Here is a 6000-nt window from a genome sequence, read left to right as displayed (position 1 = left end):
GAAGCTTCTGCTGGCCTTCTATTGCTCGTTGGTGGAGAGTGTACTCACATACTGCTTGAGTGTGTGGTACGCAGGCTCCACAGCAGAGGACAAGAATGCGGTGCAGAGGGTTATCAAAACTGCCCAAACGATCATCTACTGCCCTCTGCCCACCCTGGAACACCTGTCCACATCCTGCTGTTTAAGAAAAATAAAAACCATCACAGGAGACCCCACACACCCCGCATACCCACTGTTTGACCTGTTGCCTTCTGGAAGACACTACAGGTCGATCAAGTCCCACACCAGCAGGCTGACAAACGGCTGCTTCCCATGGACTATTCGCACCGCCAACACCAATGGACTCATACACACACATCCACACACAGTCTGACACAACTTCCGCACTTGTACAACCCTTGCACACTGCACTTAACATTGCACACTGTATTTTAAAATTTTTAGTCTTTATCGTTTTTATCACACTGTTATTTGTTTATCTATCTATCTATCTATCTATCTGTATATATACATATATATATACTGTTATTTGTTATGTATTTTTATTATTACGTAGTGCAGAGTGACCCCACCGCAATTTAATTGTAACTTCAGTGCAATGACAATAAAGGCTATTCTACTCTATTCATCTTTAAAACACTCCTCTCTTAATCAGATTTTAGGGCAAACTGAAGACTGACATCTACTGTGTGATGCTTTGACCATCAGGTGTAATTGACAGTTCACTGTCCTCCAAGTGAAAACTTTTAGTGCCTCTATTTATAGAAAACATTTTTTTTTTTAACAATATGTTAAGGTTACTTAACTATAGTTGTGAATAATAAGTTACACTGACAAGAACATCAAATTATTTTTTCACACAAATTTTTGTAAAATTTTGCTAATAATAATAACAACAATTATTCTCTGTGACACCAGACAATTTTACAGCTTTACATATAGCATTTAGCCTTCTTAGCACCGATCTATGAGTACAACACATTTTTTATGGAGGTATAGTGACTCAAAATGTGCTCTCACTCACCAAATATTTGAGTACCATGAGGATAAAAAACCTTCACAATAATTTCATTGGTACAGCATTGCCAAGTGTGTGGACAATGTACTGATGTGCTGTGGTAAAGAGGACGCTATACCAGAAGGAAAAGGCTTTCAGTTTACTGGTTGATCAACACTCCTTCCCTCATCTATGGTCATCTGCTGTGGGTAGTAGTCAGACGAACACGATTGCAGATACAAATGGCAGAAATGCTTTCCTCTGCAGGGTGGCTGGGCTTTCCCTTAGAGAAAGGGTGAGGAATCATTTAGATGGAACTCAGAGTAAAGCCTCTGATACACAAAGAAGAGCCAGCTGAAGCTGTTCAGTTAGGTTGGGTTAGGGTATGGGTAAGGTTGCCTCTCTGGGGAGGTGTTTTGGGGTAGACCCAGGATATGGCCTGGATCAACATAAGCAGAAGGAGATGGATGGATTGATGGATGGATAGACGTATGGACGGAACAGACAGATAGATGGATGGTAAATGATGGCTGGACAAATGGATGGATGGATAGATGGATGGAGAAAAAAAATCATTATTTGTCAGTTATTATTTTATTATTCTGTTATTATACAAAGTGGAACTGTTTTTAAAATCTAAAGCAGAATGTCTATTAATAGGTTATAAATAATAATTATTAATAGTAGTTATTAAGATTACTGTCAAAGATAATAAATTCAACTAAATTTTATTTATAGAGCCCAATATCACAACAAAGACACAGGGCTTTACAGAAATTATTGAAGTGATCAAAAAACACAATAAAAAAATAAACAAACAGTCAAGTAATCAGTTAGTAAACAGTCTGTGAAGCAAATGGATTAATGTCCCGGGCATCCCCTGTCTTTAGACCCTTCTTCTTGGCAAGGAAAAACTCCAAAAAATCCAGTGGGAAAGAGAGAAACCTCAGGGAGGACCACAGTGAAGGAGAGATCCACTTCCATGGATGGACAGGCTGTAGATGAGACCTGGACTGACAGACATCCATTTGCTGATGTAATTCCAGTCTGTAGGGATGCAGTACGGTGGGCATGCATGCAGACTGCTGAGGAGGTACATCTAGTGGGGGTGAGGAGGTCCATCCAGATAGGTGAGGGTAACGGAGGAGGTCCGGGGTCACAGGTCAGGACAGGGCACAGATGGATCACCTTAGGTCCTGTTGTCATTGGGCCTTAAGTTGACACATCTGAAACAGTAGCCACTCCCCCAGAGGGGAGTGGGGAGAAGGGACACAGGGTGAATAGCGGTGAACAGACTAAGTAATAAGCAGGATCATTTCAATATGAAGATAAAGATGTCCTTTTGAACAGTCGCCATCCTGTCCTTCTCCATGATAGTGTTCTGTCCAGCTTGTCCTGTTGATAACTTAAACACGGACATTCTTGGACAAATATGGCAGAGTCCTAGCCTTGATTGAGTCTCTAGTCCCTTTGAGGTAACTTGATTTCCCTCTCAGCTGTCAGTCAGTCCCCAGACCCCGCCTCCTACGGAAACACAGGAGGGCGTGGGCACGTGATTTGTCCAGTATGGCGGATCCGTGGGCTCAGTGATTTGTACCAACGGGTCCTAAAACCCTGAACTGTGGATGCTCCAGGACACCGGAGGAAATAAACAGCCCATTTGCGCCTAAGGGTGATCATACAGGTAGCGCCTCTTTAGTTTGTCATTGTATACAGTCAGTTAAAGTTCTCTTTGCGTTTAACAGAAAACCACAACTCTGAACTGTTTATTTAGTAGTAGTGGTGTTTTTGTACTTCACAGTACTTCAGTGTACTTCGGAGTCAAACAGAGTTGCGGTTACACAGCTTAACTTCACTTTTCTTGCGAGTGAATTTTATTTTTATCAGCAGCATGGGGAAAGAAAAGATGTTGAGGAATGCAACCGGTGTGGTGAAGCTAAAAAAAAATAATGACGATTTAAAAAAACAACTATCGATTGTATTGTGCAACAGTGTGAAGCCGCGACGTGAAGTATCTGGGTTTCAGCTATTATGTAGCTGTGTTTCTAAATGGTGCCATATCCTTAACATACATTTTAGACACTAAGCATAGGATTGGTATTTTAGGACTGGTACTTTTTACTTTTCATGTGTGAGTGTGTGTACGGCGGATGTTTTCTCCAAGTGTGGGGGTTACAGAGGTGACAGATGTCACCGTCTCCCATTGGAAGAGTCGTTTTTTTTTTTTTTATCAGTGACCGAGGACACATGTAGATAAGACCCAGGGGTGAATAAATTGTCTTCTAGTAATTCAACGACGCGCTGAAATCCACATTCCACGCACGCGCCAGTCCGTACTTTCACGCGTGCGTGAGTTTTTGTGTGTTGGAGGTTTGTGTTGAGGTTGTACTGTCTTTGTCCGTGGTTCTGTCTGTGGGTCCGTCCGTGGTTCTGTCCGTGGTTTTGTTGGTGGTTCTGTTTGAGGTTTTGTCTGTGGTTCTGTTTGTGGTTTTGTCTGTGGTTCTGTCAGTGGTTCTGTCCGTGGTTCTGTCAGTGGTTCTGTATGTTCTGTGGTTCTGTCTGTGGTTCTGTCCGTGGTTCTGTTTGAGGTTTTGTCTGTGGTTCTGTTTGTGGTTCTGTCTGTGGTTCTGTCCGTGGTTCTGTCTGTGGTTTTGTCTGTGGTTCTGTTTGTGGTTCTGTCTGTGGTCCTGTCCGTGGTTCTGTTTGTGGCTCTGTCTGTGGTTCTGTCCGTGGTTCTGTCTGTGGTTCTGTTTGTGGTTCTGTCTGTGGTTCTGTCTGTGGTTCTGTCCGTGGTTCTGTCTGTGGTTTTGTCTGTGGTTCTGTCTGTGGTCCTGTCCGTGGTTCTGTTTGTGGTCCTGTCCGTGGTTCTATTTGTGGTTCTGTCCATGGCTCTGTCTGTAGCTCTGTCTGTCTCCTTAGAAGAAGATATCTTTTAAAAAGTTGCTCATAAATCTGTTGATCTCCTTCTGACTTGAAATGTGGACTTTTCTTTGCCTGTGTCAGTCACAGCACAACTTAAGGGGGGCAGAGCCCTTTCAGTCAGAGAGGAATCATAAAATTAGTAATTATTTTTTGACTGACTTGAGTTAATTGACTGATATCATTAGATCCTGAGAGTTTTCTAGTACTGAGTTTCCCATCACCTGTGTGTCTGAAGAGACAGATCGGAACATCAGTCTACCTTAATTGTTTGCCTTATGGATCTATGTACAAGCATTGTTAGCAATCGCCCTAGAAACGTACAGTAGTGAAACCTGACAGAACAGAGCCAAGCCATGATAAGCATTAATGAAATGAACTGGACTTCAAGGTCATATTTGAATGGACAGGTATAGATTATGTAGTATGAGGTGGAGAAGTGGTTAACAATGAAAAAAAAAACCCTCAAGATTTTACTCACTTTATGTAAAGTACTTGGTGACTCTGTACGGTCTGTAGGTGTTACCCGTATTTCACAAACCTGTTGATGAAACTAGAAATGAAAACTCATCCCTGTGTTTGTCTGAGTCATGTTGTCTTAGACCACTGGTGTCAAACATATAGCCCTGCAGGATAAATTTCCGAAGTGCAAAAATTACACTGAACGTATAATGTATAAATAATTACAACGCTAAATTTTCTTCTTGATTCAATGTGAAAAAAGTAAAATGTCACAATGAAAATGTTTACTTTTAAAGAAATCTGAAATTTCTCAAGAAAAATAAGAACAATTTTAACTATTGTGCCCATTATAAATGTTTCCTGCATTTGCAGATCAACTGTGATCTGTTAATTGTGTTAATAATCAGTTGCAACGTAATGTTGAAATTGCATTTATTTTTTTCTATAGATATGTCAGGGTGTACCCGGTCAAGGTCAAGTTTCTTTATATAGCCTAGCACATTTAAAACAATGCAAAGGGCCCGAAGTGCTGGTTGTTCAGATTATTCACATTTTCATAAAGTAATTTTACTTTCACACTAGAACTAAGACAAAATTTTTGAATTGTATTGATAGCTTATTACATTGTTATGTTACTGGTTGGCCCACTTAAGATATTGATATTGGGCTGTATGTGGCCCCTGAACTAAAATGAGTTTGACACCCCAGTCCTAGACTCAATATGCTAGATTTATTATGCCCGTTCTATTGCACATCCAAACTCTCTGCCATGGACTAGCATGGATGTGGTAAGATATTATATTATGGTCTTTGTGTTATATTATCCATCAAATCCACTGAAGGGTCATGGTTGTGTGGTGCAATCTTTGATTAGACACCTAACAAACTGAGTCTTACTGTTGTACTGTGTGCCTACTGAGCACAGGTTTGTCCTCTTGGCTTCTATGCTCTTTGGTTACTCTTCTGTATATTTGTTGGCCTAGCAACATTAATGCTACAACCCATGATGCAGTGCTTCCACAGGTACTTTGCTATCTTGAATTCAACTGCCAATGAGTGGGAGAGAGCAAGAAAATACAAACTCAGATGTCAGTGACTTAAAGGTGCTGAACAGACTTTCTGCATGATCTTGAAAAAGTCTCATTTTTATATATATATGCTTATATATGCACAGTCTGCAGTTTAAAATGAGATTATTAGCACCAAAATAGGTTGTTTCCACATGCTATTTCCCGCATCCCTGGCCGGGTTGGACAAGAATGGACTGCTTTATGGCAGACTTATGTGACTATGACAACAACACACCGTCCGGCAGAGTTAAGTAGTGAAAAGTAAGCTTAACGGGTGAGGAGTAACATCTGTCCTTTTTCCTAAAGAAAGGGATTTCTTAGATTTATTTTGTTGTGATGATGGACACTGGAACTGGAGCTGGACTGGCAGAAAGAAAAAGAAAAGAAAGCTAAACAGGAAAGTGATAGAGCACTGGCTAAAACGCCGGTAAACCTCTGCATTGAATGAATGGAGAGAACTAAGGGAGTTAAAAGGAATGAAAACAGACCCGGAGTTGTCCCTCTTCCTTCTACACAGGTGTAGGATGCTTCTGTTCTTTATACATATGCATT

At 40.9% G+C, this 6000-nt stretch overlaps 1 protein-coding gene across 2 annotated transcripts in view; it reads left to right on the top strand.

The window, feature by feature from the left end:
• Window positions 1-2575: 2575 nt before the first annotated feature.
• The window catches only part of hdac4 (histone deacetylase 4), a 244530-nt gene continuing 241105 nt past the window's right edge, over window positions 2576-6000 (top strand). For both annotated transcript variants that reach the window (XM_030124416.1, XM_030124414.1), the window contains exon 1: window positions 2576-2681. The gene's annotated coding sequence lies outside the window, so the exon portion shown is untranslated. The remainder of the gene's footprint in view (window positions 2682-6000) is intronic.

This window comes from Sphaeramia orbicularis, chromosome 21 (assembly GCF_902148855.1).
Source record: "Sphaeramia orbicularis chromosome 21, fSphaOr1.1, whole genome shotgun sequence".
In the NCBI taxonomy this organism is placed as follows: Eukaryota; Metazoa; Chordata; class Actinopteri; order Kurtiformes; family Apogonidae; genus Sphaeramia; species Sphaeramia orbicularis.
Note: the sequence above shows the minus strand (reverse complement) of the source record. Positions and strands in the feature narration are given on the sequence as shown.